Here is a 20,050-nt window from a genome sequence, read left to right as displayed (position 1 = left end):
GCGAACAGCTCGCTATGGCAACACAAGCACGCGCCCTGCTCCGAGGATTCACGAGAGAACGCGCCTCGGCACGAGAATGCGCGCTCCTCAGACACTAACGCAAAGAACTGTGCAAGTATCAACTCTAACGAGTTTTAATGTTTTAAGGTTCGATGCATTTTGATGGCTCTCAAGGTTTCTGTGATGTTGTTGTTCCATGGTCAACTCTGATCATTTTCTCTCTCACCTTACAACCTCAGCGCGTGCTCCGGCGAGCGCCCCTCCCCAGAGCACTCTCTCTCTCTCTCTCTCTCTCTCTCCAACTCTCCTTCTCTCATTTGTTATCCGTTTGTCTTATTGTTAACTGTAAGTAAATGTACATAGATATATAAACCGTGTATCTTGCGTAGTACGTAGTCTATATTCTGTAGTTTTGCATTTATTAAAACCATATATTATATGACTGCTTCTGTGTAAATGTGCATAATTACAAGTCAATGAGATAGATCCAAGAGCTACCGCGCTCATTATTTACTACATTAAGTAGTTTTAATTTTATAAACACAAGAAAATTAATGTTCACGGCCAGAAAGTTAATATTTCTTGGAGTTTGTAAGGGATAACTTTATTGAGAAATTGATAGTTTAATCTTACGGTCGTTGCTGGACAACACCGATTTGATGATTACATAATTTCCCTTAAAGATTATCTCAATCGATCTGAAAGAAGACTATTGATGTATGAATGAGGAATTATAATTCGTTGTGATTGATTATTCATATATTCATATAGTCTATCTTCAATTTCGATAATTTAATGTAACTGTAATATGCAATATATTAATCATATTCATGATTAGTTATTAAAATTCCCTATAGATCATTTGAGCTAATTCATACGGACCCAGAGTCCGAGGCATTTACCTTACATTAATAACGTAAATATGAACTATATTCTCTAAAATATGAGCATGTTTAAAACTTAATTTTGCCGCCTGGCAGACATGCACTAACTTGCACTCTCATTAAGATATGCTACGCGAGCTGCGCAGGGTCTGCTTTTTTAAGCGGAAATGGAGGCGGTCCAAGAGAGAATTAAAGATGGAGAATTAAAAACAAAACAAAAGGAAGGAAAGAAAGAAAAGTTCCGTGTGGGAGCGTTTTAGCGAAGTGGTTAACGAGAATGAATCAAGTGCTGGGTAACCTATGTAATATGCAACGGCTGTGTTGTGGTGTGGTGTGGTGTGGTGTGGTGTGGTGTGGTGTGGTGTGGTGTGGTGTAGCGTGCGTGCGTGCGTGCGTGCGTGCGTGCGTGCGTGCGTGCGTGTGTGCGTCTGTTCGGGAAGTCGCAGTGACAGAAACAGTGACATTCAGTTTAAGTTCCAAGGGAGTAAAGCCTGTGTTTTTGCCATTAAGAAAAAGCAGCATTCCTCAGTGTATTATTATGTTACCATTAGAGATGCGCACATCAGCTCTAGCCTCACAGAGTCTGCTGTTGAAGGTGATCATCCATTTATCATCACGCTTAAGAATAATTGTCCAATAATTGACCATCGGGTGCGGATATCTAAATCAGAGAATATTATTGGTGCAGGTGGGTGGCGGTGGATGATTTGTTTTTGGCTGCGGTTTCGGGTGACGTTGGAGCTGATTCGCACATCTCTATTGCACAACCACCTGTGGAACAGTACTTAAGACACTAACAGCTTACAGGCAGTAGACAATTACGGTCACAGTTCCAATAACTTAGGACGTTAAAGAGACCCATCTACTGACTCTGGAAAAACACCAGGAGGAAGATGCCCAGAATCCCTAATCACCTGCATGAACCTACTATAGTCATGGTGCAGTCCATGAAGATGAGATGCACTGTAGATAATAAAGCAACTGGTGGTCACAAAAGATCCTGACTGCTATGACACACACACACGCTACATGTCATACATGTATTTTTACTGTCAATGTAGAAAACAGTTGTGCTGCTTAAAGGATAACTAAACCCTAAAACAACTTTTTTTAGTTAAAAACTGGGGCTTTATTAATGCTGTTCATTGATTCAATTTATTTTTGACATTTGGGTATAAAGTGATTTACTTTTTTCAGGATTCTTTGATTTTTAGAAAGTACAAAAGTACAGTATTTTTTGTATGTTGAAAAATAAAAAAGCATCATAAATGCATTTACTATACACTTAATTGATTGAATCCATCATTGCTGAATAAATGTGTTAAAGGGGTCATGATGCGATTTCTTGTTTTCCTTTTTCTTTAGCGTTATGTAGCTGTTTGTAGCTGTAAAAGATCTGCAGAGTTACAAAGTTCAAAGTCTGAAACTCAAAGAGATATTCTTTGTAAAAATTAAGGCTCAGCCACTCCTTCCTAAAACACTTAATTCAAACACACCCCCAAAAATCTACGTCAGTGTTTGGGGGCAGAGTTTCATAACACCGCTCAAATGCATACGCAAAGAAAGAAGGCGTAACTTTTATTCTCACTGTATTATTGTTGCCGCCGGCGATCACAAATACAGACATGGTTTTAGGTTTACATAGTGTTCCCCCCCCCTATAGCACGACGCATAAAAAGACGGTATAAGTCATTATAATCAGTAATCATGTCCCCAATGAAATAAAACCTTTAATCTGATACGTTCTGGTCCAGTCGCGCTGGCAAAGGTGATAGATCAGCTTGGTCATCTGCATTTTCCGGATCAGATTCGCGATTGAATTGATAAGGTAGTAACAACATTGTCACCTGTCCTTATTGCTTTGGGAGCTGATGTTCCAAATATGTAAAGAGGCGTGACATTTCCGTGACATGCTTAAGGTATTTGGGCCAATCACAAATTAAAAGGCGATCAATATTAAACCAATAAATAACTTTTAACCCATTAATCGGCCCTACATTACATCTCAACATTTCTTCAGGATAAAAGGAAAACTGATTCTTGAAATAAGAACAGAAGAACAGAACAGAAAATGTTCCTTTTTCTCCTCACATGGAAGGAAAAACACATCATAACGGTGCAATCAGACAAAAGAACGGTGACTGATTTCAGCCATATATACGCTCACATGAACAACAGAGCTCTCTCCATCAAAGCAGCAAGCAAACTTCTCTCTCAGACTTCACACTGGAGTATGAGTGCAGCTAAATGCTTTAGCGCAGAGTTATGGAAGGATACAGGGGGCCGGTGGGCTAGAAGAGAAAGAGAGAGAGAGCGAGTTGCGGCCAGAAACTCAATAAGCTGACATTTGAATTGCAGGCAAATGAGGCCCTAAACAAGGCTGAAATGGCTGGATTAGAAATTCAGATTGATAGGCCTGTCTGGAGCCATTCGGAGGGCCTCCCCTGGTGCACCCTGGGAAGTCTGTACTTTCTGTAGGAAGGCGCTTTTTTTGAGTAGAGGCAATTTAGCAAAGTCCATACGTGAGCAAGGGGAGAAGAGATTTGCATCAGAGTGAGCACGCTGAGTGAGAAAGAATATCCATCGCAAATAAGAAGCGAAAATGTAAGCCTGCGTTCAGCTAAAGTCACATTTGGTTTTGAGCATTCACATTCAATCGTTTATTCCCAGAATGCTTCCCTATTCGAATGCACACACACCAAAATGAATGTGGGATAGAATATATTTGTCTGAATTTTTCTAGACCCTTGGCATATATGTAAAGAGAGTTTGTGCATTGTTCGATCAGCTGCACTGTACAGCGTGAAAGAAACTTGTGGACCTTTAGAAAGTGTCACGTTTAAAAGACGAGTATGAACTACGAGCCATTTCGAAGCAAAACTAGCTGTGAAAAATTAATTGGTGAAAAATTAAAACTATAATTAGTCCTTGAATTTATTCAGCATTGCACTGAGCAGCATGAATGGTCATTCCATCAAAGAGAGAGAGCGGGAGGAAATAAAAACTCCCTGGTGAGTTGAGGCTAGAAGACAAACATGAAGCTGCCTTAATCAGTTAAACTTGGGGCGGTAATTTAAATTTGGCTCAATCAATAAGGCTGTCTCTGAACAGCAACCTCTCGTCAATAAAACACGACTGGTGTTGAGAGAAACCAAATTGCTGGAATCTAAATAACGAAGGCATTCTGAAACATTTTCAGACCTTGATGTGACAGCCGATCAAAATATAATTTTAATGCATTATGCCGATTAAAAATTCCATCACGTTTAATGACAACCATCACCACCAGCACACCCACAGCATATCAGCTGAGCAATAAAGTTCACACGAAACGCTAAAATTACTATCTACAGTAAGCTAAAAAGGTCTCAGAAATACGGGACGCTAATTATTTACGGCTCTTGTGAAATTTACACCGTATTTTAGACTTGTAGATGTGGTTTGTGATCTGTACAATAAAGAAATTAACTACATCACTGTGCAAAATTATTTGACCCCAAAAAATGGTTTTAAGCCAGTTATTTAATATATTTTGCTGTAGTATGTTAGTAGGAAATATCAGTTTACATTTACAAATATAAATTTTTGCCTTTAATTGTAATAATCCAGTGAGATTTGAGTGCACATGAATCTGACAACAGCCGGTATTCTCCACACGGAGATCTGATCTCACCATCATCGAGTCTGTCTGTGATCACATGAAGAAAAATAAAAACATGAGACAGACTAAATGCAGAAGAACTGTGGCAATGTCTCCAAGATGCTTGAAGAAACCTTCCTGCAAAGCTACAGTACTGTGAAAAGTTTTAGGCACTTGTGTAAAAATACTGTAAAGTGAGGATGCTTTCAAAAATAATGTCATAAATAGATTTTATTTATCAATAAAGTTCTATTAACTAAATCAAATCAATATTTGTGTTCAAAAACCGCTTTTGTCCCATGTACATTTGCACATAGCTTTTCAGGTAGCATTCTAGGAAGTTTCTTCAAGCGTCTTGGAGACATTGCCACAGTTCTTCTGGATTTAGTCTGTCTCAGTTTTTTTTCTATTTCTTCATGTAATCATGGATGGACTATGATGGTGAAATGAGATCTCTGTGCGGAGCATACCAGCTGCTGTTAGACTCCTTGTGCATACAAAAATCTGACTGGATTATTACAATTAATGGCAAAATGAATGTTTGGACATGTACACTGACATACTACAGCAAAATATATAAATAACTGACTGGCTTAAAACCATTTTTTGAGGTGAAAATACTAACGTCCCTAAGACTTCTGAACAGTACTGTATATCATGTTCTGTTCAGTTTTCTCCTCGATTATACTCTGTAAGAGTAAGACTAGGGGTTGATATATGTATCCTCATACACAAACAAACACTCATCTCTGCATAACTGCCTGAAGGCTAAGAAGCTGTGCCTGTGGGTTGGAGTAGTGTGGTGCGGAAAATGTTTTAAAGTTGTAAAAAAAAAAAAAGCCTCCGGGGTGACCTGGAGAGCCATACTGTGATTAACACACTTGTATGCATGTACATTAGACAAACAAGCACCACACATGTATTCACTCAAAAATACAAAAGTCAAAGCTGTGGCTACGAGGGTAATGTGTTAAGTGTACGTCGACATAAAACAGCTGCTGTTCTTGTGCAGACCAGAGTTTAAATCATGCTTGGGTCATGTTCTCAGAGATACAGCATGCTAAGAAATGCAGGTGCTTCCTCTTGTCTTGGCACTCGCTCTGTCTGGCCCTCTTCTATCTTCTCCCCCCTCTTGAATCAAACTTTGAAGACTTTAAATAGTCTCTCTCACTTTAAATAGAAAAACTCACTCTCTCCATGTCATTTTCAATCATTCATGATAACTGGATAAAAACTAGGCAATTTCATAAAGGTTTCCCTCAAAGCAATTTTTCATGAAACAAATTTCCCAATATTTCCAGGTTTTTCATGACCCTGGGTACCCAATTATAATTTACATTTAGTTGACATATGGAATAAATTCCTTGCGAAAGGCGTGCAATCTCACATTAGCAATCTCACATTACCAATCTCACATTAGCAAAACTGAAATTTTGCAGGCAAAGAAGGTCCATTGTACATTATCAATGGTGGTGGATGAAGCACAGCTTACTCAGAATTCACTTCCAAACTAAGCAGCTTTATACTGGTAAATAAACGTGGTGAATTTGCACGTTCAAAGTCTAAAAACAACAAACTTAAATATGTGAAATGCAATGTTTCGAATCAAGCATCCCTCATTACAATTGAAATGACTGCATTTTCCCTGTGGAATTGCATTGTACGAAGGTATAAGTGACTACACATAATTTAATAATATAAATGATACAGGCCAGTGTTACAAACTTGGAACTTGTCTTATAACTATTCATTAAATGAACCAGTTCATAAGAGTAATTTGTAATGAAGTCATCCAAACGAAATTCTGGATGACATTCTCTCCTCTTATCCTTCTCATTTCTTTTATCTCACCACATCCCTATCTCTGTGAATCAGTTGTTTAATTAAAACCATTAATCATTTCAGCTTAAACATCTTACTGCTTCTGTTCAGACCAACAAATACATCAAACTTAATTAAATGGGTGGGGGAAACAATTAAAAGGTAGGCATGTCCTTTATGCTAGTTGATGGAGACCTCAAATTAAAAGACAAAAGATTTGATTCAAGCAACACGGATGCAGGAAACGTGCCAGGAGTGTTTGCAAAAAGATGGAATGAAGCCATTGTCAGTGATGATGAATAGGGAGAAGGATCTGCAAAGAGAAGAAGATAGGGCAGCGGAGAGGCCAGATCTCACTATGTGTCCATCCGGTGCAGTTTTATTGGCTGCACTCTCTGAAAGATGTCACAAAGCCAAGGCTCAAAACCTCTCCACTTGGCTCACGAAGTCACTCGCTATTGTGTGTCTGACAAAATAACAAATCTGAAGCTTTAAACCTGAAGGTCAGTTTTAATACAATATCTAAAACCAATTTCCACCTGTTTGTCAGTGCCATTTATCACCTTCATTTAATACAATTATGTTCCCTACACAAACGCCTCGGCTCAGCAAGAGGGCATGGGTGTGTGCGCACTGGTTCGGTGTCCTGAGGGGGCAGGTGAGGGTTGAGGGTGCGAGTCCTCATTCGAGAGAAGTGGGAATTACTTTGTGCAACTCTCGCAACAAGACAAAGTGTGAGGGTGAGACCGAGAGAGAAAAGGAAAAACCTGATAATAGATGCAAAAAAACTGCACACAAGTCAAAACAAAAGCTGCTAGCCCAAATCAGGAGTGAGAGATTGGCTGACCCCTAAGAGGAGGAGGTGTGGGATCTGCATTCACAAGCAGAAATGGGTTGCAAGGGGCAAGACAATGGAGAGAATGGAAAGAAACAACTGATAATCTGAACCAGCACAGACAAACATATACTTTCCTGAAGCAAAGAAAAGGCTGCCTTGATAATTGCTTGTCAGTCAGAGAATTAAATTAGGCATTATCATCTAATACAATGAAATGTTTTGATGACAGACCTTTCCTTCATTTTCTCACCCTAAAAAACAAGCACAAATATTGCTTTCTTCCGCTAAATCCGCAAAGGGATGAAAATGTTGCTGCTGAAAAAACATCATAAATACTCCATGTGTCATCAACGAAGATATAAAGGCCTATAGGGCTGGAAAAGCAGGAGGGTGAGTAACTGATGACAGAATTTGCATGTCGATGAACTATTCTTATTCATTTATGACCTAGGCCTATAATATTTTGGGAACAGACAAGTTTTAAGAAAGGAATGTGTTTGCGTCGGGAGTCTTGTCTTAATTTTTTTACTTCAATTGCTAAGTAGATCAGATAACATTTAAAATGATGATCAGCACACAAAGAATAGTACCAACTGGTTTCTTTTATTAAATTTAAAGTCAATGAGATGTTTTAATGTCTCTTATGCTCATAATGGTTGCATAAAAAATACAGTAAAAACGTAATATTTTGAAATATAATAATGATGTATAATATGTAGGGGTGTGGTGGGTTGATTCACATCGTAATTTTATATTCTGCCAATTCACATCGATTCAAATTTCAAAAATGTATATTCTTAAGTGTTACTTTTTAAATGTCACTGTACTAAAAATTATACAGTTTATATTAACTAAAAACACACGTTGTTGTGTTATTAAATCACAATAAGCCACGAAAAGGAATCAATACGATGCTCACACTGACAGACACACAGCCGAAGCGTAAGCACAGATGTCGCCTCTCAGATAAATGCAATCCCAAATTCAGTTCTCTTTCACAGCTTATTGCGCTTAAATGGTCAAATACACATACATTTATAAAATTCACATAAACACAGTCTGTTAAATGCTACGTGAACAAACAGTTACGAGAAAATCAGATGTGTAACAGTATACTAGATCCATACATTTGTTCTCAAAGGGACAGCAGACTAACAAACTGTTGCCATTGGTTTCATTAATGTTAATAAAATAAATTTAAATCATTCGCTGCTTTTGACTGAATCACTTTAGTATCTTTACTATGAATTAATTTATATTTAATTAATACAGTGAAGACAATATTGTGTTTTTTACATTTGATTATTCAATTGTTGTAGTATTTCTTAAGATGTCAAATAAAACTATAGGCTACTGTACCTGAAAAAGCATGATTTGCTGCTCAAGAAACATTTCTTATTATTATCAATGTTGAAAAGAGTTAGATTATCAGGATTATTTGATGAATAGAAGATTCAAAAGAACAACATTTATTTTAAATAGAAATATTTGGTAATATTTAGAATTTTTAATATCAACTGTCAACCAATTTAATGCGACATTGCGGAGCAAAATAATTTCTTTAAAAACGAATTGAATGATAGTGTATATTAAGAAAATTTCAAATAAAAACAAATGTATGATCTAGTGGCTTCAGTGACAATTTAGAGGTAAAATTTCTACCTACACAGTGGTGCTCGGTCTCCTCTATGGAGGAGTTTGATGGGGCATGACCGACTGAACAATGGGCCAGTGCAGGAGGGAAGAGCATGGGCAGTGTGTCTCTGAGCTCAGGCCCGCTGAGCTCTGTGGAGAGTGACCGTCACTGAGCTAACTCACCGCCTTTAACTACAACAGCACAGCTAAACATGCTCACTGGAGAAAGGAGGAATGTTTCCAGCAAGTGCTCTGACCAGTACATTCCACATCCAGAACGAACACGCTGTCCGCATGCAGGGAGTAGAGGCACTGGAACGAAAATAAAGGAGGGCAATCTGCACACAACCAAGTGAGACTCAATAACGGGCTATTAGACAAATTGTTACTGACAGCATGTATGCAGAAAAGACTATGTGATCAGGCAATGTTGTATTACGCTGTAACTCAGTTTTACTCTCCTCCACAGTTTTGTAATCAAACTAGATTTGACAAAACTCAAACCAAGAATTCAAATCCTGATCGTCTGGTGCATGTCAACAATAATCGCTCCTCTTTCTAATATGTCCTATGTGAGCTATCAATAGCTGTGTTCACATGGACCCTAATAATCCGATTGTAATCGGACTACTAGCACAGTTGGAATAAAAAAAAAGGCACATGTAACCAAGTCAATCAGAATAAATTGGCCAAATCCAATTGAAATTCCATTCGGATTGTAAGGGGTGGTTTAAACCTTTAGTAATCCAATCGAGAAGACATGTAAACACTTGATCGGATTGAAACCTGAAACTGGAAGGTACTGTGCATGTGCAATGACGTAAAAATGGCATAATGACGTGTAACTCATGGAACGAGCTGCTGTTGTTAAAATTAAGTGTCATAAATGGGTCGCGTCATTCTAAAATTCTCCTTACACTGGTCGTCTGTGAAGTGGAGCAGGACAACATCCCAACAGTCCTTGTTTCGGACTCATCTACAGATGCCTTGTTTTGAGTGCGGGAATGGCTATTTTTACTGCTTGATAAATATAAGCAGCACGGCACAACGGTTCATGTGTTTGTGGTTTTAGAATTAGTAACAAAAGTCAAAGAAAAGAAGCAATGTAGGACAATAGTATGTGCAAACAGCGGGAAACTCTGTAGTATTATTTATGCAGTGTGTGTGCGCATGTCAAAAAAATCTATTCTGATTAGAAGCTTGACATTTAAATGCGCACATTAACCCAATCACTTCATTTAGCGTTCAGGTAACACTACATTCGGATTCATCAATCGGAATTAATTCCAATTGAAACGAAAGGTGTTCATGTAAATGTAGCTAATTATAATAAAACATTTAGAAATAACACACAGATCTGATTGACACTAGTTCAGCAAATCCCCACACCCAAATGTTCTGCACATAGTCATGATCATCACTCAATTCAGGGTTAATTCATTCATTTCCATGATCTTGAGTCCTACTCAATATGACTGGATTAGGATTTTTATAATGCCATTTTATAAAGACTGCACTACAATGAGCCATTTCTAGCCAAAAAAAATACTATAGAACTAAGGATACATTTTTAAATGTGGTCAATAAGAATTGTTTTTCCATTTTAAGAATTGAACACTAACTTTATTCAGCAAGAATTAATTAAGTTGATCAAATTGAAAGCAAAACATTTGTAATGTTACAAAATATTTAGCCTATATTTCAAATAAATGCTATTCTATCTATTCATCAAGTAATTCTGAAAAAAACTATATCAGTTGTTTACACAAAAATACTAAGCAGCACAACTGTTTTTAACATTGATTATAATCATGTTTTGGAGCACAAAATCAGCATATTAGAATCATTTCTGAATGATCATGTGACATTGAAGACTAGAGTAATGATTCTGTAAAATTCAGATTTGCCATGACAGGAATACATAAATTACATTCTAAAATATATTAAAACACAACAGTTATTTTAAACTGTAATAAATTTCACATTATTGTTTTACTGTAGCTTTTGAACGGTAGTGTACTGGAAGTTGTACTGGAAATTGACTGGAAGTATCTGTGACTTTTTCATGACCTTTTAAGAATTTATATGACTTTTCCAGTCCTGGAAATCACAGTTTTGAAATCCCCTGGTTTTCCAGGAGTGTGGGAAGCCTGTAAATTCTATTAAATTTAACCCTCAGGGACTGGTCCTACTTAAATCAATATTTAAACCATGACCCCTTAAGAAGTAAAACATGTAGCCTTTCGAAAGTTTTTGTGAAACTATGTCTATAACATTTTTTTTTAACACACTGCTAACCAAATTTGGATATACATTAATGGAATAGTTCACCCAAAAATGTAGAAGGGACATTAGTAGCCCAGCAAACCCAATGTTTTGAAGAAACATAAAAGTTAGCTAAATCAGCTGGTTTTGCTCATCAGCAGACATGCAAGGATATCTGCAACTGCAGGTTCCACAGAATTCTAATGCTCATCCTTCAAAAAGTTCTGCAGTACATCTGACTCTTGCATAATTACTTTTTTACTTTTACAGTCTATATACAGGAATCATGGAGTTAAATGTAATACCTTTTAAAACCTTTTTAAAGACTCTTTACATTTTAAGAACACATCGCCACTTCAAGTTTTAACCAGTTACATCGGCAACACTTTAACTTGCATTTAAACATAGCAGTGAGTGTAGTGCAGTCAGTCAGTGAGCGCGGTAACAAATGAAAAGATACAAAATTTAATACCTAGGAAAATAGCATTTAAGACTTTAATACTTTTTAAGGGCCTTAATTTTCTCTTAATTGATTTATCCACTTTTAATACTTTTTAAGACCCCGTGGACACCAATTTTATTTTATTAATCTGAAAGTTTAACACTACTAGAGATAAGGAAAATCTCATCAAGGATTCATCAATCCACAAAAAAATATGAATAATATATAGATTTAAATAAATACATTTTGTAAATAAAGTTTGCACATGTCTCATTTATTTTACTCACAAACAAAAAATACTTATTGATATTCAACGTATATTTGCAGACAACTTCCTTTGTTTTTGTCTCCTCGTTTTTCACTCGCCGTCACTCCTCTAAGGTCTGTTTCTCTCCACTATCGTTCCCTTACATAAAAGTGTCTTGCACATTTTCACCCATCATAGAGGAAAAGCTAACGGGTCTTTTAGAAAGCATGTTAGAGGGTTAGAAACAGACGAAGGAGTGACAGTGGGCCAATAAAAAGCTCCCTCTCTCCCTCTCTCTCTCAAATAACTTGTGCAGAAACTTTTTTTCATCCTGGTTCCTGGAGAGAATTGGCAGCCCATTTTATTGGACCCAAGGGAAATTACATGCTTTATATTCCATCTCCCCACACATGTCGGGACAAGAGCACATCTGTCCAGAGTTGACACTGGGATGAATAGAAGGGGAGAAAAAGAGCAAGAGCGGTGAGAGACAGAAAGAGAGAAGGGAGATGAAAAGTGCTGATCGCTGCACATGGAAGAACTGTGATGTTTATGCCATATCAATAGTTGTTTCAAAACCTAGTGAGCCTAATTGCAGATGTAAACGGTCTAAAACATTTTGTGTACGTTTTCGTAGAGTAGACAGTCGATGAGTTCAAACAACTACAAAAGACCACCTACTCTCTGCTTACTGACCTAATGCGTAACCATTATGGGAAACACGCTAGCCAGACAGGATTTAAACTTTGTTGGTTGAAGACCTAGGTTTGGTTTGAAGATGAAAAACGTACCAAGCACAATGTTCTCTCACCATTCCTGATTTCTAACACGCACGAGTGTTCAGCATGGTCTTGCAGCTATCAGAGCAAAGTTGCCGTTTATTCATCTTTTTCCGTTGTCTCCTTTCACGTTCATATGCAAATGTGCAAGCTTATTTCGGCTATTAGATCAAAAGGTCTGAAAAAGCCCATTCATTTACCAGCCCATATACCTTCCCGTCGAAGAATCAGGACAAAAGTGGTCAAAAGTTCTCAAAAGAGAATAAAGAGAAATTAAAAGACCAGGTGTAAATGGGAATGTGTCTCTCTCGTCTACCTGTGATCCGATCAAACAAAACGCATCTTAATACCAGGTGTAAACAGGGCCACAAAGGCAGTTCAAAACAGCAGGAAGCAATTATGTTGCCTTTTAGAAGGGTCATGAACTGAGAAATAAAAAAAAATCTTGAGGTTTTGCCATATAAGAGGTCATGATATTATAAGAAAAATCTGCCTCTTTATGACGTAATAAGGTAGTCAAAGACTAGCCTGACTACGTCAGACTTCGTACTTCCGCTCAATTTCATTTCGCTTCTGTACTTAGTCTGAGACATCGACATGTCTCTCAGTTTTCCTCCGGCCTGAAAACAGCCGGCCAATCAACGAACAGAGGGCGGGCTGAGAGCCGTGACATAGACGCTAAGCGCCGAGTTTGAGATTGGGGAAATCGAAAACGGCCGCGGATATGGAGACAAGGGATGCAATTCGCTCTGTTGTGGAGAATATTCCCGGCATTTCCAAACTGAAGGACGAACAAGCACCCTCGAGCTCGAACTGGCACCCTTTTGACAGGTCAGTGTCTCCTTTTTTTCCCAGTTCGTAAATATTGCCATGTCATGCTGTAATCTTGCAATTAAGTTGCAGCATTTCCGACAGACTCGAAATAAACAAAGAGATGTGTTTGACAGAACTAATCCTAACTTTGACAGTTGGCTGCAATTATTTTCCTGTTTCTCTTTACTGTCAAATAATAGTTTAGAGGCCCCGATTGTGCCGTGGATGCGTAGATTTACATCACATAATCTACAAAAGTCGTTGACATCCATGTTCACTCCGGTATTTCTCTCGATGGTTTCGTTTTCGCATTATTTATAATGTGTTTACAGTGACAGTTCGATGCTGCTGAGCTGGCGCATAACACACGTCATAACCAAACGTTATGTGATTGGCTTACGGGTAACCAATGATTTTATACTTCAGACGAGACCGTGCTTTCTTTTCCTCGTGATTATTTTCTTTTTTCCCTTTGGAATCCACTGTAAAAGTATGAAAAAGGACAACATATACTGCACATTTATGGTCTGTTCTCCCGAATTGAATTAACAATATATTACATTAATTATTAACTGGAATGCACAAAGAATCTCACGTTATCCCCATGTCTCTTTTAGGGATGTTAACCGATGACCGTTTGACCGATGGTTGACCGTATCAACGTTTTCGGCAGTCGGTAAAAAAAAAAAAAAAAGTGATCTCTAAATTAGTCTATTATAGACAGTGGACTAAACGCTACTACAGTTAGCATCTCATTCCAATATCTTTTTGTGTGAAGTAAACAAATCCCTCTCACTCAATCTCTCATAACTCGCCCGTTTGTACTTAATAAACCAATAAAAACATTCGGCGCGAGGTCACAGCGTTTGGGTTCGCGCGCTCACAAGGTTTGCAGAAAGTAAAGGCTACAGGCTAACACACTCGAGGTTAGAGCCAGGGCAGACGACAGGAGGAAGCGTGCAGAAAATAGTAGTGTGTGGGACCATTTCACCAAACAGAATGACACAGATGTAACGTATGTTGCAACTTGTGTAATACAGTGCCTAAATATGAAAATACATTACAAATACATTTCAGTGGTAACAGATAAGGTGATGATGATCATCATCTTTCTTTATTATTGTTAGCACTACCTCAAACTAAAGCGGCGTCTCTTTGGTTCGGAGCTGTCATTTGCTGAAATGAGCCACGGCAATGTTTCAAATGAGCTTCTAATGCTAGACAAACGCCTTTATTTTCAACACGATCACCTTGTACCCAAACCATTTCGAAACTAAGGAGCCATTTGTCCGCCGATTACATACAAGCTCCTCGGCGCCGCGTTTGCGGGACTCATGTTTCACGCTGTTGGGGATTTTAAAAAAGTGACGTGAGTGGAAGGGTGTGTGTGTGTGTGTGTGTGTGTGTGTGTGTGTGTGTGTGTGTGTGTGTGTGGGAGGCAGAGCGGCGGAGAGATGCGACAGAGTTGTGAAATTGCAGGCGCGGCTCGAAATGGCTGTTATTTCAAATAGCGTAGCATATTTTAAACTAATCGGTTAACCGGTTTCAAACGGCTAATGAGGCTCGGTGGTCGGTCAAGAATTTTTTTAGTTTTCGCCATCCCTAGTCTCTTTCCAGGTTTGTTTTTACAGGTAAATGCAATTTATAATCTGTCAAAATGACGGAAATCACTTTGAAATAGTATCACGTAATGCTGAAGTTAATGAACATTTTTGATTAAGGCAACTAAGTTACATGATACAGATATAAAGATATTTAACTAAAGACTCGCTTTTGGGGTTATTTGGTCTGTTGAAAGTAGCCTAGCTTTGTTGACGCTTTTACACTTTTAAATTTCCTTTTAATGTTTGATGGTTGAAGGGTGAGTAGATTAATGTCATCTCATTGTGACACTTTTTTTCACCAGCAGCCATATCACCCTGTAGCCCAAGACCGGTTGCCCACTGAAGCGAAGCAGGGCTGAGCCTGGTTAGTACCTGGATGGGAGACTCCTGGGAAATCCAGGTTGCTGCTGGTAGAGGTGTTAGTGAGGCGAGCAGGGGGCGCTAACCCTGTGGTCTGTGTGGGCCCTAACACCCCAGTATAGTGACGGCGACACTATACTGTCAAAGAGCGCCGTCCTTCGGATGAGACGTTAAACCGAGGTCCTGACTCTCTGTGGTCATTAAAAATCCCAGGATGTCCTTCGAAAAGAGTAGGGGGGTAACCCCGGCATCCTGGCCAAAATATGCCCAGTGGCCTCTGTCCATCATGGCCTCCTAATCATCCCCGTATATACTGATTGGCTTCATCACTGTCTCCTCTCCACCAGTAAGCTGGTGTGTGGTGTGCGTTCTGGCGCAATATGGATGCTGCACATTGGTGGTGGTTGCGGAGAAGATTATCCATCTCAACCAGGATCTTATTACTTATTTGATGTAATTGTAAATATGTGTATGCTTTATTGTTGCGTTTATACATGTAGGTAGCTCATGATGACAAGAAATTAGTCAGTATTGGCTCCAAAAATCCTGATCGGAGCATTACTAGCATGTACAGCAAGATGATAATTGGGTAAAGGGTGTAAACATATGAATGGAAAAGATTACTATCCATCCATGCCCTGCCCTCGTTTGGGTCATCCCATTCAATATTTAACCAGTCACAGTCGGTGGAGCGCAATGAGGCTTGCTAAATCAGAACAGGTGTCTTTTCAAAATCATTTAGCATTCTGCTGTGATGGGAGGATGAACTCCTGAACTGATAAAAAAGGAGTGGAGGAGGAGTGAAAATCAATGTCCCTCACAATGGCACATGCAGGTAATGGAAACATCACTCACTCGTCCAATCAGACGCCTTGCCAGAGCAGAAGAGGAAGTATGGGTATGAATTACGCCCCCTAAATATTCTCAGTATTCATGACCCATACACACGATCCCACATCTCTCATCTCTCTCTTCCGTGGTAAGGAAGAGGGAGAGAATATTAGTACAAATTAAACATCAGCCAAGCAAAGGATGGCCAGCCTCACCCACACAATCACAAAACCCATCAAGCTCATTATTACCAACCGCAAACATACAGAAAACAGACACACACAAAGCTGTTGCAAAACTGTTAATTTCAACCAAGTGACAACAAAATGTCTATTTGTAATTAAAACGAAACTAAGAACTGTCTAACTGTGAACAACTGTCTCAACGCTACAAGAAAAACAGCAAACAGGACAACGCATAAAACAAAGAGCATTTATCAACATGTCACCAGCATTCAGCTTATCACAATGATTGATGTTTAATCCATTGATAAAAAAAATAAATCTGGATATCAAGCTGCAGAAAACAAAATAGAATTTAATTATTAAAAATATCATGTGTGATGTTTTTTTTTTATCCTTCATCAAGTCTGAGTGGATTCCCAAGAGTACAACATCTCATTCTTTTGACGTGAAGGACCTCGTACATCAGCTAACAGATTCAAACATTGGCAGTTTAATCGTCATCTTTTTGCGCACAGGTTAAACGCTCAATTTGACTTGAACACTCAAACATTCCCTTCAATCACATCAGTCAAGTTTTTTTTGGTTTATAATGTAAGCCAACTGATAAAATCTGAAAGAAAGGGAAAAAAAAAACTATATTTAGCACAAAAAATTGATCTATAGGGAAGCACTATTATAGATCATTATTTGTAAATAATATGTAAGGCTGCAACAACTAATCGATAAAATTAAGGGTGCACCGAAATTTCGGCCGCCGAAAATCAGATCCATTAAAAATTAAGCAATATAAATATATATTAAAGTTTTTAAAAGAAGCCATTTTCGGCTTCAGTTTCGGTTTTCGGCCAAGTGCATCCTAAATTTTCGGTATCGGTTTCGGCCCAAAATTTTCATTTCGGTGCATCACTAGATAAAATCGATAATAATTGATAATGAAAATCATCGACAACAAATGTCATTGTCAATTAGTCGCATCTGCCCACTGTGCAAGGAAAAATTCCTCCAGTCGCGTCAAATGACAGCACTGAAAAACATTTCTATGTAAAAAAATGCATCTAAAGATAGTAGAGTGAACTGTTGCGGGATAGGTACTGTACGTGATCCAAGCTGCCCAAAACATGAGAATTCTTTATTTTAAGCTTCAAGGTAATGCATTAGCGATGCTTTGACAGATGTGTGTGCCGTTTAATGTGTGATGTTTCATCAGTGCAAAACTTTAATTTTACAGTTATATCCTTAACCATTTTGCATGAACGCTTGTCCTGACAGTCTGCGTTAAACTTCAAACTGAATGAGCGCCAGCGTGCATGCACATTAAACAGACGGGACGCCAAGGGAAACAATTAATATTCAGAAGAAAAAAATATTGGTTGGAAATTAAATTTAGGTTTGAAAATCCATATGTAATTCAAGAATTTTATGAGAGTGGTAACTGTAAAGGGATAACAGCGTGTAATTGCATAAATGTAAGACATTTCTTACATTTACAGTATAAAGAAATTACAGTCAAGTCACATTTATTTATATACAGTAGTGATTTTTACAATAAAGATTGTTTCAAAGCAGCTTTACAGAGATATGATGCAACAAAGTTTGTTTCCAGAAGAAAATGGTGTCACAGTCCAGCTTAAGTAAGTTCAGTTTCATTTTGACAATTAACAGGTTACTGTGTCCAAAGTGAATGTGTGTGTTCCTGCAGAACATTCCTCTTATCTGTTAACACAGAGTTTGTGTTTTTGTTTATTATCTTTATTATTATCTTTTATTAAAATATTTTTAATTTTGTGGGGGGAAAAGCCACCATTGTCATTGGCAAAGGACAATATGGTCACCAATCTATTGTGCATTCCGTAACCTTGGCCAAAATTAACAATAAGAAGCATCAATGCATCTTAGAATGGAGTAGTTTTCTCAGCCTCTAAGGAAAAGAATAAAAAAAGGTGGTGACATACATGTTAAAATAACTTCCAATGTGGGCTAATATCAGCCTTGACTGCATGTGAATATCAACATCCAAACGTTCCAACGCAGAGAGGGACCTGTGGGGATCGTAGTTATAATAAAATAGTACCATATGTCAGTTTTCATTAGGGAATTGTCATGGCCTTCTCTCCTTGCTCTTTATTGAAAACCAGGGAAGATAGAAGATCACAGTAACGAGTCTACTTCGATCAGTAATGTTAGAAGAATTACTCTTCCCTCCCTAATGTGAAATACTCATCAAGCTCCTCCCAACCCAAATCTAGTATTAATGGGGAAAAAAAACACCATGTCAAAATGTTGTGCATTTCCACACTGTTGAGCATTTGCAAATTAGCTTTTTAGCAATAAATCAACATTTACTATAGGCTAGTCTTTGCTTCCTCACACTTATCTTGTTTTATTCATTCCACAACAGTGACCTATACGAACAAAACACTGCAGGCTTTCATCAGCATAGCTGAATAAAACAGCTTTGTGTCATACTCTAGTCAGACAATGCCAAAAATACAAATTAAAAAAAGATTGAATTGTTTGGAGAAGTTTTAACCTTGCGCAGGAACAAATGAAAAGGTGCCAGGTGTGAGTAATGTTCGGGCTAGACTCCTCACGCAAGGTCGGCCATTGCTCTCCGATTGTGGATCATTCCACCTGCGACGTTCACGGCCATAACAAACAGCTGCATGTGCCAGAACGACGTTCGGGGTGCTAATAGAAATCATGACATTTCATGAATTATGCCAATAAAGAATGCAGCACTGATGAAAACAGTTTAACACCGACTCTCCTGCTCGAACATGCTCTCGTCTTTCCCTCTCTTCTCCATCATCACAGATGAGGTTTATTTTTCCATCCATAGTCTTTGAAATTGGACACACTGCTTAGTGCAGTCTGTCTATTTAACTTTAACTGCCTGTAATAACTTTATCTGCACGCACACACTGGGCTCTCTATCCCACTTATCTATTGGATTTTTGTTTTTTTTATCGGAATTAGGAAAATGTTTCAGATGAAAAGGACACTGAACAAAAATGAGTGTCCTAAAGCAAAGCACTCATGGTGCGAATGTAGGGTCACCGTTCTCAGATGAATTAGACCATGTCTTGTCATGAGTCTGTGCTCAGAATAGAAAGCAAATGATTCTGGTCCCCAAGCATACCATAGCTTAAAAAAAATAAAAATAATTTTGCCTAGTCACTTATTTGAAATATGTAGGCTTTAATGTTTTTTTGGGTTTTTTTTTTTAAAGATCAATAAAAAGCTTAGTCTTTGAAAATTATAAAAGCCACAATAAAGCAAAAAAAAAAAATATATATATCCAAGGACAACAGAATGACATCAACAGTAACAACGCCATGAGAATAAAATATGTATTTCCTCTCCCATCTACCGTATTCTCCTGTACACTTCCAACCATCGCCTGCAGCGTTGTGTCTCCCTGTGTGAACTGCATTTAAAACTATGCTGTAAAAATAGAGTAGTTTTAATGGTCACAAAAAAAAGCGTATTCAAAAAAACTATTCACAAATTGTTTATCATCTTCACCCTCCTGGAGAGGCCTCTCTGTCATGTTTGCAGTACAAATGCAGGCAAACAGCAGGAGAGCTCGACGCAAAAGGCATCAAACAATTAAGAAGTAGGAGGGAAAACCTGAGGCGACGTGGCAAACGGTAATAGTAATACATATTAATAAATATGAAATCACATAGCACTCCGCTGAGTTACA

The 20,050-nt window shown here is 38.1% G+C and overlaps 1 protein-coding gene across 3 annotated transcripts in view; it reads right to left on the bottom strand.

Annotated features, from left to right (window-relative positions):
* The window catches only part of diaph3 (diaphanous-related formin 3), a 284,319-nt gene that overhangs the window by 194,244 nt on the left and 70,025 nt on the right, over window positions 1–20,050 (bottom strand). The gene's annotated exons all lie outside the window — the stretch shown is intronic.

This window comes from Phoxinus phoxinus, assembly GCF_949152265.1.
Source record: "Phoxinus phoxinus genome assembly, chromosome: 22".
NCBI classification, from domain to species: domain Eukaryota; kingdom Metazoa; phylum Chordata; class Actinopteri; order Cypriniformes; family Leuciscidae; genus Phoxinus; species Phoxinus phoxinus.
The sequence above is the reverse complement of the archived record's forward strand: the minus strand, read 5'-3'. Positions and strand labels throughout refer to the sequence as shown.